Source organism: Lissotriton vulgaris, chromosome 6 (genome assembly GCF_964263255.1).
Source record: "Lissotriton vulgaris chromosome 6, aLisVul1.2, whole genome shotgun sequence".
Taxonomy (NCBI): domain Eukaryota; kingdom Metazoa; phylum Chordata; class Amphibia; order Caudata; family Salamandridae; genus Lissotriton; species Lissotriton vulgaris.
The window spans coordinates 1,346,547,152-1,346,566,797 of NC_141694.1; positions in this window are offsets into that span (position 1 = coordinate 1,346,547,152).

Below are 19,646 nucleotides of genomic sequence, written 5' to 3' on the forward strand. Positions count from 1 at the left end.
TGGCGTGGGCCCTTCCAGATCATCCTGACCACAAACACAGCCGTGAAAGTGGGAGGCCTGCCCAATTGGATCCACGCGTCGCACACGCGGAGGGTTCCAGCACCTCTGATAGAAACAGCTCCTCTCTCGGATAGACGTCCAACAGCGGACCGAGAAGCCATAGAGGGGGCTAGCCAAGCTGTAGAGGTGCCAGCGGAAGCAGGGAACGAGTCTGACCAAGCTGAGGACGGTCAGTACAACAGCGAGACAGACGACGCTACTGAAGGGGAAAGTAGCTGGGAGTACGAGTCAGACACTGACAGGTCTGACAGAGAGCGTGAACCAACGAGAAGAAGACGGAGTAGAAGGGTACGCGGAGAAGCTGATTGGCCGCAGAGAAGGAGCTCTAGCTTAAGGTCAACTCTGGAGAGAACCCTTCCTCCGATATCAGAAGACTCAGACCCAGAGGACGGTGCTCAGGGCGCTGAAGCACCGGAGTTGAGGAGGTCAAGAAGAGTGCGGGTGCCTAACAGAAGATACTCCACCCCTGAGTGGACATATCTGGTGACAGATGGCTTCGAAACCAGTGACAGGGAGGATCAGAGCGGTGGTGGTGTCCAGTTCTGAGCCCATCGTGACAGTGGAGATAAGATTGTTAGTGCCCGGTGTCGAACAAGAAGGGTCACTGACATTCATGCTCCCCCGTCCTCCCCGCCTCAGCAAGATAAAGGACATGTTTCTCACAGAATTGCAATTCCCTGATTTTGGTTCAAAGATATCAGCCGCAGAAGAGCACAATCTTCGTCTGGAAATATTGAATTTTGCTGTCGAAGCTGCAGGCAAGCGCCTGATAGTGGATGCTTAAAAGACTTTGTAAATAAGCGTGAAGAAAAGAAGATTACCTAGCGCCTAGGAAGCAGAGAATCTTAGGGACTTTCCCTGAGTGGATGGAGAAGGGCTAGGGTTGTCTATATTGGACTAAAAGGAACTTTGGCGGGAAAGGTTGTCAGCTTCCAGTTGCGTGGCTCTCAAGACAAAAGGAATAAAGAGACTGTAAAGGAAAGAAAGAAAGAAAGGAACTTTGTGCAGAGTTACAAGAGAGCCACACTATCTGACGAAATGGAGGCTGGTACCCAGAACCGCAGAGCAAAATGTATAATAGGTACACTAATAGTAGGAGTGATAATATTAATAGCTTTAGTAGTGACTGTCTCCTATGTAAAGGGACGTGAGGAAGAGGCAAAGGTAACTGATGTGAAATCTGTAGAGGCGCTTACACCCGCCGTTGCTGGTGGGAAAGGGGAGAACACACAAGAGAAAGCGTTATTAGCTGCAGAAGCTCGCAGGTTACACGTAGATGAGTCCCAAGGTGACTTTAGGTCAAATGCTTATGCAAAATTATTGTATGAATATGTGGATGCCATGGAGGTCAAGGACTGCTATGTCTGCATGCAGTTGCCGGCATCTGTGGATGAAGGCATTCGTTATCATCACCTCCCGCTGACATATGGCATTACATGTAGCTTATTGCTTAGTATATTTTATGGGAGAGATAGTTTTGAATACTATTTCTCCAATTATGACTCAGTGCTACCAGAAGTCCCAAATTATAAGCAGATGAACAAATGGGACTACTGGAAAAGTGAAGACAGATTGGCCAAGTTCTTCATTCCTTGGATTACATTAGATACTTCACATGCCCGCAGAAATAATCTGACATGTAAGGTGTCAGAGGTCGAGAAAAAGTTCATAGGGCAGGTGGATGATCGGAATAGGAGACAAAAGATTTTGAAAAAATCAGGACAAGGAAAAACAGATTGGACCGATGAAGAAAAGGTACACAAAAGAAAGGGTAGTAGTGGTCCAATAGCTTTAGATAGAACGCAGAGAGGAAAGTTATGTCTTCACAGAGCCAAAACGTATTATGAAAATGTATACGTGGGAGAAGTTAGCTGTGAACATGCTTTCAATTTAGAGTACTACACCAAGGACTTCCTGAAGGGAATGCAAGTGATTCCAAATGTATATTTCGTATGTGGAAGAAATGCCTACGTGAAGCTACCTGATAATTGGTATGGCTCATGTTACTTGGCAATTATCTTCCCTAAAATATACCATGCCCAAGACTTAGAGATCATCGAGGGCAAGACATCATCGAGGGGAAGGAGAGATGTAGGAGGTGTCGGCCAGACTGGGGTTTTAGATCGATAGTGATAAGGTATTGATCAAAATCTCAACCCTTCCACATGTGTACCGCTGCATTTGTCCGTCCATAATAATGTACATTCATCCACCACCACCCATCCATTCACCCATGCTTGCAGTATGCATTCTGGAATGGGATGTGATTGTCTGTGATGTTTTGAAATATACTTTTTTTATGATGCATTTCTCCGTTCTAATAATAATAATGTGCCGCATTTAGTAAAATACGCCGTTATCGTCTTGTGCATGTGTACCGCTGCATTTGTCCGTCCATATTAATGTGCCGCATTTAGTAAACATTTGTAAAAACTGCTGCTGCATTTGTCCGTCCATAATAATGTGCCACATTTAGTAAACATTTGTAAAAACTGCTAACATTGCATGTGTCGTTTTTCGTGCACCTCTGCCCTATGTTTCCCTCGCTTTTGCGTGCCCTTCTGCCCTATGTTCCCCTCCATCCCCCAGCAACCACCCACCCATCCATTCATGCACCATCACCCATCCATTCACCCTTCATCCATTCACGCATCCATCCACCCATAAACCCACCCAACTATAATTGTCCGTCAATAATAATGTACATTCATCCATCACCACCCATCCATTCACCCATGCTTGCAGTATGCATTCTGAAATGGGATGTGACTGTCTGTGATGTTTTGAAATATACTTTTTTATGATGCATTTCTCCGTTCTAATAATAATAATGTCCTGCATTTAGTAAAATACGCTGTTATCGTCTTGTGCATGTGTACCGCTGCATTTGTCCGTCCATAATAATGTGCAGCATTTAGTAAACATTTGTAAAAACCGCTGCTGCATGTGTCTGTCCATAATAACGTGCCGCATTTAGTAAACATTTGTAAAAACCGCTGCTGCATTTGTACGTCCATAATAATGTGCTGCATTTAGTAAACATTTGTAAAAACCGCTAATATCGCATGCGTTGTAGTTGCATGTGATGTTAATGACATCGCGCCGTCGTTGCATGCGATGTAAACGACGATGCGATGTCAAAGTCACGCTGCGATAGCACCGCAATGTTTTGACACCAATGCTCTGGGTGCTTCCCAATTCAAAGTAATGCCCTGTGGACTAAAGAATGTACCTGCCACCTTCCAACGTTTGGTGAACAGGGTCCTGTCTAGGCTGGAGCAGTTCTGTACAGCTTATCTGGATGATATAGCTGTATACAGTTCCACCTGGGAGGTTCACGTGTCCTATCTGAAGGAAATGCTTCAGGCCCTGCAGAAGGCAGTCCTGACTATTAAGGCCAGTAAGTGCCAAATAGGGCAGAGTTCAGTGGTGTACCTGAGCCACCTTGAAGGTGGAGGCCATGTACAACCTCTCCAGCCTAATATACAAACTATTGTTGACTAGGTAGCTCTTACAACCCAGACACAAGTTAGGGAATTCCCTGGCATGACTGGGTATCATGGACGGTTTGTTCAGAACTATGGGACCATTGTGACTCCTCTGGCTGAATTCACCTCTAAGAACATGCCCAAAAAAGTAATTTGAACCCCAGAGTGTCAGAAGGTCTTTGACACTCTGAAAGAGTCTTTATGTTCAACACTAAAGCTACTTGCCCCTGACTACAGAAAGGATGGGGCAGTTTTGGCACAAGTAAATGAAGAGGGCTTTGATCATCCAGTCGCCTTTATCAATAGGTGACTTCACCTCAGAGAGCAAGATGGAGTGTAATTAAGAGGGAAGTCTTTGCTGTGATCTGGTTCATGAAGACGTTGAGGCCATACCTGTTTGGCACTCACTTCTGTGTTCAAACTAACCATAGACCTCTCAAATGGCTCATGCAAACGAGGTGGGAAAAACCTACACTGTTAAGGTGGTCCATTTTTCCTACAGGGGATGAACTTCACAGTAAAACACAGACCTGGGACTGCCCATGCCAATGCAGATGGACTTTATAGGTGTTTCCACCAAACTAATAAGGACTACCAGGGTGTAGGTTAGTTACCCATCACCTTTTATCTGGAGGGGGTGGTCTGTGTGAAAAAGTAATCCTTTTTGCCCTGATCACCTCCATTTTTTGCTTGGTACTGTTAGTAACTGCCTCCGACTGCACCCAGGGCTCTGTGTACCAGGCCCAGGGTCAGAGCTCTGATTATAAAGATATGCACATTAGGTGGCATTATAATTGGTACTGACAGTCCCTAGTACATAATAAGGCATACAGGTTTAGGGGCCCAGTAGACTTAATGCACTTAAGTGTGCACTACTGTGATGCATGCTGGCATTTTAAAGGCAGCACTGCCTTTCAGGATGCCGTTACCTTACATTTATATGTGTATTTAACTTTGAATTTAAAGGTACTTCCAAAGTCTCAAACTGCCCTATTTTTACATATATGTCACTACTAAGGTCTCCCTTAAGTGCCCCAGGGGTAGGGTGCCTTGCAACCATAAGCAGGTAAGATTTAGGCTTTTGTTTGCTTTTTCATTCTGTTATTTCCCCTTTAAGGAAAATTAGTATGTCCTCCTTTCCACCCCCCTGTGCTTTCCATTAAGAGACCTCTCCTTGGTGCCCCAAAAGGCAAATCGCAGGAAAGAGCCCGTAAAAAGAGGAAAATTGGAGAGAAGAAGAGGCCTGCTAAGCATGATCAAAGCGTATCGCCAAGTGAGACACCAGTAGGTTGGGTTAGCCTGATCCATATCCTCTGAGAGACTTTTTTCATGTCGGATTTTGAGAGCATAGCATTTTCTGGGACTAGAATTTGCCACACTTTGAAGGAAGTGGTCATATGCCTGCATTGTACATTGAATCCCATTGGGCAGTAGTGCCCCCCTGCTTGACGCCTTGGAATACTGGATAAATATGGAAGATCTGCTTCCGGAAGCAACCAGGAGAAGAAGGACTGCCCTTCTGGAATCTGGATCTGCACCAAAAGTATTGCACCTGCTGCACAACCTGGAACTACTATTTTGCCTTGCTTCTAAAAGAATTACAGAGTAGACTCCCTGCAAGCTACAGGTTATTAGAGCCCACCTGCATCATCTCAATCAAGAGTCCCCATCCTGGAGTGCGTCCAGTGTACTTTTAAGGGTTAGGACAGTTGCATTGTGGGAATTGTAGTCCAGACATCCCAAGGACCAACTAGGAGATTCAAGATTCTTGATTTTGTGTTTTGGACACCTTGACACCTCAATAGAAACTTAAGGAAGAAGTTCCAGAAGTTTGGAGAAGTTCGGAGCAACTTTTGGGAAAAGCTCCATAAGGTGACGAGTTGACGTTGTGAGTTTGGATTTCAGGCTTGTCCCACTGAAATTTCTGAAGCTCCAGCCTTCCAGGACTTGACTGGGCCTTGTGGAGATGCAAACCGATGACATTGAATTGAAATTGGCCTGCTGGAGGGGACCACTTGACATTGAGAGAATATCTCCAAAAACATTTCTAATTCCTAAGATAAATATTGACCGAGGGATCCAGCTTAGTATATCCGACCAGAGCTCCATTGTGGTAGGCCTCAAACTTTGACTTTGTCTTCGTTAAACACGACCAGATGTCCCAAAGTGGCGCTATATGCTTTTATGCACTAAAAAGTGTTTATTCTTTTCAAAATTCATATCTTGTTCCCTACATTGTTTTTTATTTGTTCAAAAAACATCTATTTTTATAATTTGGGGAAGTATTTTTATTGTGTGTTGTGTCTTACTTACTTAATGTATTTGTGTTTTTTAATGCTTTACACACCTGTCTCCTAAATTACACCTGCCTGCTTGTTTCCAGATACCAAGGGTTGAGCAAGGGAATAATTTATTGAGACCTTGTCCAAACCTTTTACTGTTTTGTTGCTCGGATATGAACTTACCCTAAAGAAATGAAAAGACAGGAGGCATTTAGCGAAACAGGAACAAGTGGGTTTAATTAAACCCCGCAGCCGAGAGAGTCTCAATAGAATGCTTCACTTGGTGTAGAAAGTTTTGGTTGAAATACGTTTTGTGAGGTACAATAAAGTAATTCCTACATTCCTGAAAAGCACCTCAGTCATAAATAAATATGTTCGGGCATCAGATGAGGAAACAGATGGCTCTTGATCATGGGGAGCGCTAGTGTGGGCCGGTGTGTATGTGGCCAGATATCCAGCACGAGCGCTTGATCGCTACATGTGGTGCGCAAGTTGGGTCCTGATTGGTTGAGTGTACCTGTCTACATTTTGTATCGAGCTTTCTGGTATTTCTAAGGAATGCAAGACTTTGCCCAAAAGTGTTTTGTTGAGGCCAATTTCCTCGAAGCTGTTTGTGGTGCAACTTTCTATCTGTGGGAAAGATCAGGATTTTCCCTGGGTGTGCTTTTGTCTTTGGTTTAAGAGGGACCCTACCTGTGATTGGTCACTTGATAGGCATGGGTGTGGGTCGCAGAACCAGCCTGACCACGAATCTCTGACTCGGGTTGATGGGGTGGTCACTTTGGGTAAATCCAACAACAATCATACAAGCTTATTGGAATTCCTGAAATAATGTGTCAGTCACTGGTATCATTTTTATTGACATTTTCAACATTCTGCATACAGTTGTCATAGCGCACATTGACATTGTCTTTTCCCATATATTGACACAGTTATGCTTTCCTAGGTCATAGCGCACATTGACATTGTTTCTACTGGTAACAACATTGCTATACGCGCATGGATAATGGTATACATTGACATTGTTACTACCGGTATTGACACTGTTGTGCAGGCACAGGTAATGGCATACACTGACATTGCATTTACTTGTATTGCCATTGTCAGGCCTGCACATATCATCGCTTTCATAGACTTTGTATTTACCTATTCTAACAATCCCCTGCCAGTTGATTCTTCAACTACTCTATCCTCCTCATATATCGTGACATTTATACCATTGAAAAGGGTGTATGTGTCTATAGTGTCAGTTACTTTTTCCCTAGCTATTAGCGTACGACCTAATTTGATGACTGCATTATTACAGCAGGAAATTACCACATGGAGGAAACCACATACCAGAAGTACATTAATGAAACTGGCTTTAGTGACATGAATAGTTTGGACAACCATAGGGGAAATTCACGAAAAGACACTATCTGCCAGATTCATCATCGGCATGTTTTGCGAGTCTGTAATAGCGAATAATAGGGAATCGCTATTACAGACTCGCAAAACGGGATTCATGTAGGAATCGCAAAATAAATTGCGATTCCTACACATTCCTTATTTGCGATTAGCAATTTGCTAATCGCAAATAAGGATGCGATTTCAAGGGTGCTAGGGGTGTCAAAAGGACACCCTGTAGCACCCCTGAAATGTAATCTACATTGGTGTTGCGCACACACATGTCCAAAGGACATGTGTGTGTGCAACATGAACTTAGAGAAATGCATTTAAAAGCATTTTTCTAAGTTTTCGCTATTTACCACAAGGTTTGACCTCGCGGTAAATAGCGGCCCGAAATTGCGAATTCGCAATTTATAAATGGTTAATGAATTGCATTTAAGGAATCTCAAATAGAGATTCCTTAAATGTAATTCCTCGCAATTTAGCGAAATCGCATTTACCGATTTTTGCATTTGGGATGATGAATCCCAAATGCAAAAATTGCGCCCGCAAAGGGCCAGATTCTCAGAATCTGGCCCTTTGCGAGCGCAATTAAGCTTCATGAATCTGGCTATAAGCAGTCAGTCATGTTCTGGGACACTCCCTCCTTCTTCATGGTGGCTCGCAGACTATTCAGTTCGTGTATGGCACTAGCTAGCTAATGTTTCATTGTCCATATCATTTTGGAGAATAAAAGTACAACCGTAAGCATAAATTTTGGCACACACGCCACCCTCCATCGCGGTCATCAAGCCCAACACGTACCGATGTTGCATCACCATAAGGAGGATGGAACTCAATTCATCCTTGATAGCGTTTAGACTGAGCTCAGTATTATTGGCCAACTTCATCATTTCCTCTGTGGTTATTTGTAACCAGTGGGCAATTGCCTTTGTTTGCATGGTGAAAAAGTTATTGACTCTTTGGCATTTACTTGAGTCTCTGTGAACAGTATAAATTCTTCTGGAACGTTTTTGTACTGAGACCAGCCAAAACAATCAGCAGTTCTTCTCCTTCGAGCCTGATGCAACAGAGTTGTTTTCTTCAGTAACGGATGTTGAGACAACTCAGACAGATCTTCACAAGGGATGACCAGGGTTCGGTTGTGTATGGTCACAAGGGTGCAGAGACTCACCATCCGGGGATGAGCTGGGTGTAGGCAAGGTAACCACATTGCCAATAGAAATATATCAACATGGAGGTGCCCCGTTGCAGGTCCAGTATATGTTGAATCATGCCTCAGTTCTCAATATTGCCCAAAGTTATGGTTTCTTTGCCTCTGAAACATAAAAACTACAGTGTAAGTTTCCATACAATTAGGAGTTGCCCCTTCCCCTTTAACCATGTGTACCTATTAATCTCGCTATCTCAGATTTCCTGGCATTTTTTCTATGCTACATTGGACCCCATCCCATGAGAGTCATTTCCCCCGCGTGATTGTGATGAGCGGCCCTACACTGGAACTCCATGGCGGTGGTCCACTTGTCTTTAAAGCAGGTGGCCCCAAAGATGTTAAGGCCACCCGGGACTGCCAATGTAGGCGGGAGCGGACGTATTTGTGCACTGGTGAATTGGTCTTGCTACTGCCAGGAACCTCTTTTCTACGAAGTCCCAGGGCCAAATAGTGTCCTCCCCTACGGTGCGTCTTCTGCGCATCATCTCTACCTTGGATTGTAGGTCACTAGACTCAGTGAAGAGATATAGTGCAGTGGGATTAGTCTCATACCGGATGATGTTTACTAGCATCCTATGGGGTTCTCCTACATTGGGTTGGATCTTCTCCCTGATCCTACATAGGTACAGACTTTGGCTCATGATATTTTGGTCTTTGAGGGGCTATTTCCTGGGATAGGTAAAGTCTGTCTGCGCATACAGTGTGGAGTATCCGTAAACATATATAAAATGACCTATTTGTAGTTTAGGTGCCTAGGGCGGTCATGTGTTGGTAGTAGGTGTTGTGTAGGAGTGTGCTGTGTAGTGCATTAGAAATACTGTATTTGGTTCAGTGAAGGTATATGTGAGGTGAGAGAGGACTCTGCCATGCATTGCAAAAATGTAGAAGCAAAGTTTATATGATTAGGCATATGTCTAGCTGTGAACAGGCTTGAGAGCACCCCAGCTACATAGAGCATGTACAGCAACAAAACAATACATAACTTAAAAAGCATTTGTAGGCTCAAGGGTCATCTTTGGGTGAGGTGTCTGTTGCCTGGGCTCCCAGATGTGTCTTATCTTCGTGCAGTGCAAAAAATGACTCTCAAAGGGCTGTTGCAAAAAGTCAATGTATCCTGTATACTTGAGCAAATGGCCATGTGAAAAAAGTCCAATGTAAAGCTTTGATCAAAGGAATGGCGGGCCGTGGCAGTGTTGGTGCAACTTCAGCTCAATCACAGACCTCTAGGCTAAGAGCTGCAGGTTGTAGGTTATCTGGGTTGTCTTGAAAATATTGGCATTTACATTTTATCGATGCACTCAGTGGTTTAAACTGTGTGCACATTTGTCCCAATGGGGTACTGAAGGAAGTGCTAAGATTTTAGGAGATTGGCGAGTTTTAAACAGTTTTAAGAGGTGCTAGGATTTTCTGGTTCCCCCCTCTCCTAGCTACGGTGGGGACAGTACACTTTTCCTGTGGGCTGCCCCATTTAACGGTGTGATGTTTTGATTGGATTAAGGGTGTCCTTTTGACCTGCATGTGACTTGTGCAATTGTGAAAGGAAGTGGATGCTTGGATTTTGAGCTAATGTTTCTGTTGACATGTGCACATCCCTTGGGTCTCTGCACATGGTGTGGAACAAGGTTTTTCTCTCATTAGGCTGAGTTACTGGATTACACACTCCTTCTGGAAGGATCGGGAACATTTGTACTGTTTTTATTCTGTTGTGTGCTGGTCCCAGTGAGCGGTTACCTGTGTTTATGGGCATTGCAAATTATAACAAAGGACACTGGATGTGATTGGAAGGTAATGTGTGGATCCCAAGAGGAATCTGCAGGAAAATGACTGGAACTGTGTTTGTTTCCAGTGTTTTTTTGGTAAGAGTCAGGGGTGGCATTGGGGCTGTATGTGCTTAACCTGATGGAGGTGACGCTAATGAATTTGATAGGTTTTTCTATGCACTGGGGTGATGTGATTGCCAGGAACCCATTCTATGACTCCTGTGACCTGGATGCGACCGTACCTGGTGCTCGGCATGCGAGGGTCATCAATAGGATATTTCGGACCTGCCTCACTCGGAGGGAATCAGGGGCTTCTTGTCCAATGGTGCGCTACCGCACATGTACCGACAAGCGGAACTTTTGGATGTTCGAAGAAATCTGGGGAGAGGAGGAGGAGGCACAATGTTCCGCTCATGAAGGGGTTCAGGTGGCAGACTCTGAAGCAGAGATCAGGCCCGGGACCAGGGTTCAAGTCCCGACGTGGCAGGGTCTTGGGCTCAATGTCCGTGGACTCGATAATTCTCGCCTCGGCGCCTACTCTAATCATGGGTCCCACGTTGCAAATATGGGCAATAGCTTGCTTAATCTCCACAACAGTCCCTACAACACTGGGATGCCTGGCTTCAACTTGGGGGTGCCCGGGAGGGGTATCTTACAGGGAGAGCCAGGAAGGGTTCCACAGCGTTATACAGTGCCGGGAAAGCATGTTGGGGCAGCTGTGCGCTTTACAAAATACACTACATTAACATTTACCTGGGTGACTGCTACCAGCTGGAGGCCTGTTCTGTTCCCTCGTCAGACTGTCCTCCCCCCAGGAATGTGCTCAGCCAATCCCTCCCTAGGGGATCAACAGCAGTGGGGGCCCTAGGACCCCGGGTACCTGGATGGTGAACTCTAGAGTGAATTCCCGGTCCACAGAGTACAGCCGTCTTGAGGTTTTCTACTGCTGTGTCGCTAGTCCTTATTGTTGCAGTGAACTTTCTGGAGTGGGTATGGAGTGGGTGCCTCTGTTGGCGGGCCCCACCATATGCTTTAGCCCTTGCTGTTGGGGTCAGAGGAATCAGAGCCTTCATTCCTGATGGAGCTTGCTCTGGGGTTGTATGGCTGGTGTGTTAAGGCCACTCTGCATTCGGCCCATAGTCTTAACAGAGCTATTTTCATTTCTCTTTCTTGGCCCACATGCTTGGCTTGAACAAGTATTAGTGCTTTCTACGATGTTGGTGTTGAATTTCCCTCCTCAGGCCAGGGAAATGCATGGGCTTTGGTATGATCCTGCCACTTGCTGCAGCGTCTCTCAAGTCTCCAAGCTTGGTTGGGGAACTTTGCTTGCATGTGGCTTAGTCGAGTCTCCATGCTGGATTGAGGAACTTGTTTTAAGGATTTTGCAAATTGAGATTGTTGCGAGATAGATTCTTCAAATAATTTAAAGATGCTACTCCAATTTGGGGATTAGTGTACACAGGGTGGTACCAAAAACAATCTACTGGTTACGAGCTTTATAAAAAAAATTGATGCATTAGAAAATGGACATTTAACACTAAACAAAAGACAAATGCAATGAAATAGTAGCAACATGTTAGACAGAAAAATGATTACTTAGTCCAGAAAATCTTAGCCCCCTCCTAGCACCTACATCCCTAGGAGAGGGGATGCTCCATGTACTTTGTGGAGCTAAGTGAGTCTGACAGTCTGCCATTATTGGATCAGTGTACAAAGATAGCAGCGTTTTGTGCAACAAAAAGAATAACATAGCATCTATCTGCCCTCTGTGGGCAGACACTGGTTACACCTTATTTCACCAAAGTCTGACATTTCCCCAACTTTCTGAATTACATCCTATATCACACCCAGGGTTATTGCGAACCAACTGCTTTACACCCAGCAGTCCAAGAGCAAAAATCCACCTTTTCACTTCTTTTAGATCCCCCAAGTAGTAACAAAGCTCAGAAGTCGCTAAGAAAACCAATTTGACCCAAATATAAGATTGAGGTTGTGCCCCTGTATAACACACCATGTATTGGTGGTGTACTGTTGTGTCATGCTAAACTGTTCAAGCTAAAAAACTGTAGCTACCGTCACCTGTCTCTAGCATGCTGTCTTGGGAAAAACGTATCTATGTGCTTTTCCTAGTTTGCCAAACGCCACATGCTGGTACTAAGGATCAGATGTAATCTCTTACCCTTGTGTAGGTGGCCTATGGATGGAACTCCACTTTTCAGTTTTAGCAGAACTTCTAATCAATTATGGCGTTAGCTCACCGATCTTGCTTGCGCAGATGTGAATCTGTTCGGGCACCGGTCCTTGTCCTTTGGCAGCATTCAGGCTTGATGAACCAATCTCTCCTATCTGGCTCACCAAAATTTTGCCCAGATATGAATTTACCTTAGAGAAATAAAAAGACAGGACACATTTGGCAAAAACAGGAATGTGCTGGTTTAATTAAATGCAGGGCAGAGAGAGTCTCGACAGAATGTGTTCGGGTATCAAATAAGGACACAAATGGCTCTTGACCTCAGGAAGAGCTAGTGTGGGCCAGTGTGTGTGTCCGGATGTCCAACATGAGGAGCATGCAATCAATATGTGTAGTGTACATGTTGTGTCTTGATTGGCTGAGTGTACCTATCTACATGTGGTATCTAGGTATGTGGTATTTTTGGGGAACACAAGCCTTTGGACATACGTATTTTTTATTGGGGACAATTTTCTCTGACTTGTTTGTGGTGCAGCTATCTATCTGTGGGATCGATCAGGATTTTTCCCTGGGTGCACGTTCATCTTTGGGTTAAGAGAGACCCCCACATGTGACCTGTCACTCGAAAGGCATGGATGTGGGTCGCAGGACCTGCAAGATCAAGTATCTCTTACTCAGGGATGATGGGGAGGTCACCTTGTGTAAATCCGAAAGCAATGATACGAGTTCATTGGAACTCCTGAAAATAATATGGCAGTCACTGGTATCAGCATTGTGCGTATAGTTATCATAGTGTACATCAACATTGTCTTTACTGATATTGGCACAGTTATGCTTGCCTAGGACATAGCGTACATCAACATTGTTTCTACTGGTAACAACATTGTCATTTGTGCATGAAGTATGGCATACATTGACGTTGATACTGCTGGTATCGACACTGTTGTGCAGGCAGAGGTTATGGCATATATTGACATTGCATTTATTGGTATACATTGGCATCACATTTACCCATTCCATCAGAGTTTGTGGCCTTATTACTAGTGGCACACCACTACTTATCACTACTGATAAGCCACTTTCCAACAATAATCATATAGCATGTTTTTCTTTATTACATTAATGGTTTCTTTGTCTATGCCTCGACGCTCTTGAACAGTTGGTTCATAGATGCCTCATTAGCACAGCATTGTCTGAGTACATGGGGAATATCATTCTTTCACCTCACAGCTTCAGTGTAAACACCATTATGAGTGTGTGCTACGGGACAAGAAAATCACATATTCCTGAACCCTACTATAGTTGTGGGCAAGGGAAGGATGGCAGCTAGTTAATGGGAGAGCTGCACAAGGGCCAAAGCAAAGCTTTACATGGACACATTCCAAACACTTTTATTTAAAACTGTGAAGAAAGTCACCAGGTCTGTGATAGAGAGATAGATAACGAGGGTGCGAGATGTCCTGATACAGCCATATCATTTTTGTGAGTGAAGGTTGTATTGCAGCTCTCAGTGCTGTATCAGTTTCATGTGTGTGATTTAAATCATGCTCTGCTGCCTTGGTTGCACTTATTTTGTGTGTGAGATAAAAACAACATCTTTCACTACAGATGTCTGTAATGTCACTTCTACGCATGCTTGAAGCTTGTTTTTATGCTGGCAATGATGTACCTAATCTGTCTGGGTATTGGAATCTTGCGCCACTTATTTGTACAAAGGGAGTTAATGCACGTCTTTTCTTCCTTATCTTGAACCCTTGTCACAGGTAGAATTTTTCTTGTCAATACTTCCTTATGTGCGCACGAGGATCTGGTTGTAAAGAAGAAAAATGGTGCCACTCTTTATGTTTGACACCGCAATCACTGACTGGTTGTCCTCTGACCAAAAGCTGAATGACACTTTCAGCCAAGCAATGGAAGGGGTCTAACCCATTGCACTGCTCTGTGCATGTTGTCCTTTTAGCTGATATAAAACGTGATTGACGCTTCAAAAGAGCAATAGTTAGGTGGGGCTAGCTCTATCTTCTATTTTGTAAATATAATAAACCTAGTAAAGAGACAGGTCCAATTAAACCATCTTAGACTGAGCCACCTCTTAAACGACTGAAATTGAAATGAAGTGGTTGACAAGCACAAGCTGACATAGACAATCTGTGAGCCATTGTTTTATCTGTGTAACACCGAACTTATGGGGAGGACAAATGATCATAGGTGGGATTTTCAATTCCGGTGTTTTTCTGGGTTAGGCATTCCATAATCCAAGACAGAAAGCCACACACGAAAGGCCGTGGTCAATTTGTGAACCACGTTGACTGGCAAAGACTCTGAAACCATTAGTTGGTACTACGTATTGGCAAGTTGAAAGGGCATGGACACTTCACAGATTATTCAGGTATAAGGATTTGCTACATCAATATATGCATGCTACGTGGGATGTAGGGTGTCCACAGGGTATCAGGTGTGTGACACACACTGCAGGTGCTGAATAATGACATTATGGTCCAATATGAAAATGTCTGCCATTGACACACAGTACTTGGCTTCTTGGAGATACATTTTCCAACATGAATAACAAACACGCAGTTTTAGTTCCAATCATATATTCAGGAGATAAAAGTTTTTTTCACGTGTGCCCAAAAATACACCCTCCATCATGCCATCTCTAATGTGCTTTTCATTACATCTCCCTACTAGACATGAAGACTGTAAACTCTCTGTCTGAATTTATGAAATAGCATTTCAGAATGTTCCTCTGTGTATGAACGTGCAATGGGCCAGCAGTTAAAGCTACTGTCACTGCACTAGTCAAATGTTTTACCCATCACCACGTTAGTAGAGGAAGGTATGCCTTAGAATGCCATGGATGCAGACAGCTATGATCCCCAAAATAACCCTTTCTAGACGCTCTCCTACTCTACCCCTCCTTGCATCAGCTTACACCTCTTTTACTACACCGATCCCCCAAAACAAACTTTTCTAAACTCTTCCCTCTTTTCTACCCCTCCCCAACCCTTCTCCAAATAACTAACATATCCACCACTAAAATTACTTTCATGTTTCACCATACTAATTCAACATTAATCCTGATGGGATCCAGAGTATCGTGCTACTTGCGCTTTAAAACCCCATCAGGGGTAGCAAGCGCTATATAAATACAGACCTACTTCCCTTCAATATCCAGCCACCTATCCTTCTCTACCCAAATAAAATAACTGAATAACATATCCACTACTCAAATTTACTTCATATTTTACTATACTAATTTTCAATACTAAACCTTTATGAGTTCCGGAGTGGCGTGCTACTCGCCAGAAAAGCACTTCCAAATCCATCATGGGTAACAAGTGCTATATGAATGCTAACCTTTCTTCCCCTTTTTATCCCTCAGCTATCCTTCTCACTCCAAATAACTGAACAATATCCACCACTGAAATTACGTTCATATTTCACCATATTAATTCACCACTAATCCTTAGTGGGCTTCCTGAACAGCATGTTTCAACACCACATCAGGGGTAACAAGCGCTATATAAATAAATACAAACCTTTTCTCCTACTCTATCCTTCTGCTATCATTCCAAATCCAAATAAAAGACTAACCTATCCACCACTTAAAATGTACTTGCATGTTTCACTATACTAAAATCAACACTAATCCTCTATGGGTCCCTGAGTAGCGTGCTACCCGCCGAAAAAGCGCTTCGACGCCTCGGCCGGGGTATTAAGCGCTATATAAATGCAATTACAATACAATACAATACATCTCTGTAATTAGCAAAAGGACAGGGTGTTGAAGTCGAAGTCTTGTGAAGCTAAAACATGGACGACGATAGAGAAAGAAGGAGGGCGTACAATCTGCAGGAGAACAGCAGGTGGGGACAGACACCGGGTACGGCGATATTGCAGAAAGAGAGGGAGTGAGTGCTGTCAAGGCCATTTAACAGTGGCACATGCTAGTCAGACCCTCCAGGATATCGCGATTTCGCGATTTCGCGATTTGCCGCGAAATCGGCACTTTTTAAAAAATGCCGCGATTTTTACAAAAATGCCCGCGAAATCGGCATTTTTGTAGAAAACGCGGCATTTTTCGCTATATCCTGGAGGGTCTGCTTTATGTGGCAGATACTCAGCAGCATTGAAGCGTCACAGCGGGATGGCAAACCTCACACCTCCAGCCCTTGATGACCTGTTAAGAGGTGCTTCGAAGGTGAAGGTTCAGGAGCTGCCAGATCTATTCACATGCAAACAGCCCTGAATGTGTCATGTATTTGCTATTTAGAGGGGGGCTCACACGTTCCATTTCTACCTAGGGCCCCAAACATCCGAGACTCGGCCAGATTACGCCCCTGATTACACCGAGGCAGCACATGGTTCTCTTCACGGAGCTTAATTACTGTCACTAAATAAATTGTTAGCAAACCTCGGTTCTTCAAACAAAGCATCATTGAAATAACATGACAGTGTTTAAATGTAAAGAACACTGACGGTGGTTATTTTAAAAAACAATGTTTATTTAAGCATCATTGACATCGAATTGAACAAAGCATAAAGCGAGCACATTATGCATATATTATGCATACAAGTATAAACGGGAAGCGGCGCTGCAGATGAGGATATCGTTATAAGTATAAACGGGAAGCAATAAACGGGAACCAGCGCACAATGCAACAACATGTGGTCTAACGGAAACATAGACTGACTTTGGTGCTGACAGACAAGGTTCGCGCCTGCAATCCTCCACTCATACCAAGATTATATACTTATTTTTTTTAATATACTTATTTTTTACAAAAAAAATTGATGGGAAGTTTATTTATCACGCACATTCCTGCTCATTTTTTGAAGCTGCGGTTTGGGTCAAGGTGTGCTACATCCCCTCATATCAATATATCTGGTGGGTGGATGGATGGGTGGGTGGATGGATGGGTGGGTGCCTGGATGGATGGATGGATGGGTGGGTGCCTGGATGGATGGATGGATGGATGGATGGATGGATGGATGGGTGGGTGCCTGGATGGATGGATGGATGGGTGGGTGCCTGGATGGATGGATGGATGGATGCATGGGTTGGTGGTGACATGGGTGGGTGGATGGATGGGTCGGTGGATGGATGGGTGGGTGGATGGATGGATGGTGGTGGATGGATGGATGGATGGGTGGGTGGGATGGGTGGCTGGATGAATGGTGGTGGATTGGGTGGATGGATTGGTTGGTGGATGGGTGGGATGGGTGGATGGATGGATGATGGTGGATTGGGTGGATGGATGGGTGAGGGGGAGGATGGATGATGGATGAAAGGAAAGATGGATGAGGGGAAGGATGGAGAGAGAAAGGGAGGATGGATGGATGACTAAAATAGTGGATGGGTGGAAGGATTAGTAAGTGAAAGGATGGCTGGATTGGTAAAAGGGTAAATGGCTGAATGGATGAGTGAATGGATGGATGGGATGAAGAGTGGATGGATAAGTGTACAGATGGATAGGGTGAAAGGGTGGATGGATAATGGAGATGAGTGAAAGGATGGATGAGGGGATGGATGAAGGGATGGATGAGTGAAATGATAGATGGAAGGATACATGATGGATAGGTTTGCAAACGGTTGAATATGTTTGGAAATGGCTGGGCTTACTTATATACTATTGCGCGACCTCTGATGTGTCTGTAAAACGTACCTATTGTCCTGAAGTTTTGTCCTGAATTTTGAGCTCCTGTCCTGAATTTGTGTCCTGAATTTTGACCCTTTGTCCTGAATTTTTACACTCACCGCCCTGAATTTGCACCAATGCCAGTTGGTCACCCTATTCGCTGGCTTGGAGACGGAGCGCCGTGCAGAGATGTCTGTCCCTCAAGATAAACAGAGAGAACCACTCACCCATGTCATGGGTGTCAACTTCAACCAGTCCCCGCTTTTAAATCGGAGACGATTTGCAGGCTGACATTTTGCAACGAAACTACAAGTACCAACATGCAGTTCGCTACTGTTTAACAAGTGACCACTTGGCGGTTTTGACTGCTCTTTCTCTAGTGGTTAGGTCTGTCGAACGGGCATCCGGTGGGATATCAGGTCATGTTCAAAATACACTGTACTATTTAACGTGCTTACTAATAAAAGGGGCGATAGGTATAGCCATCATTAGTGCAGCAGGTACAGTGTCACCAAGCTCTAAGGCTATTGCAAGACACAAACTGACCTGCAATGGTACGCCTCTTCTGGCGCAGGGCTTTGCAACGTGACGCATCTGGGAGATGCGTCACGTAGTAAATACCCCGCACAATGGTGCATCTTTTGCGCCGCCGCTGCGTCACAAAAGTGACGCAACGGCGGCGTAAAAGCAGCGCAAGGGGCTTGTAAATCTGCCCCAAAGTGTCTACATTGTAAAGAAACCAAATATACATAGCTTCATGTTGTTAAATAACTAAAAAAACTAAGATATCTGTGTTTGTTGGAGGAAAAATGGCTACATAAAATGCCGCAAAATTGCCGCTAAATTTCCATATTTGTGCCGCTAAATTTCCATTTTTGTGCCGCTAAATTTGCTAATCCATGCCGCTATATCCTGGGGGGTCTGGCTAGTAGGACGCAGAACTAAGTGGGGATTAGTTCAGTAAACACAACGTAGAAAAACAAATCAAGTTGATAATGAAGATAGTCAGGGAAAAAAGCGGGTGATTCAAATGGTGCTGGCATGAAAGCATCACATCCTATACTTTCTGAAGTACAAGCGGGATGCTGCCTGTCAGCAGCATTTATGTTACATGGGGTAGATCTGAGTATGTATTGGTTCCTTTTTCAGAGGGAATTCCTAGTGGGTACTGATAGTAAGGACACAATTATTGCTAGTCTCTTCCGGGGCGTGACCTATTATAATCTTAAACTATTGGAGGACAGCTCTCCAGTGCAATTTCCGTCCAGAATGTGTGTGCGTATAGAATGCCACTGCCTCGCTCATTCCATAATTACATGTCAAGTTCCATTTATTTAATTCATTATTTAGTAGTTTAACGTCGGTTTACACAAAATAAAGCACATGAAGTTAAAAAGTAGCACACGAAGAGATAAATGTGCAGCCTAATATGCAATTATCATCATGATACAGTTACATTTCATGCTTATACATTCATACTCAATTGTTATTCACAACTGAATTATTCTTGGATTATTATAGGTTAATATAATTCCTGAATACCTACAGACTTGATTACATTTTTCTCGGCCAAAAATACATAATTGCTTCTAATGAAATCATGTTTTCATTCTTCTCTTTG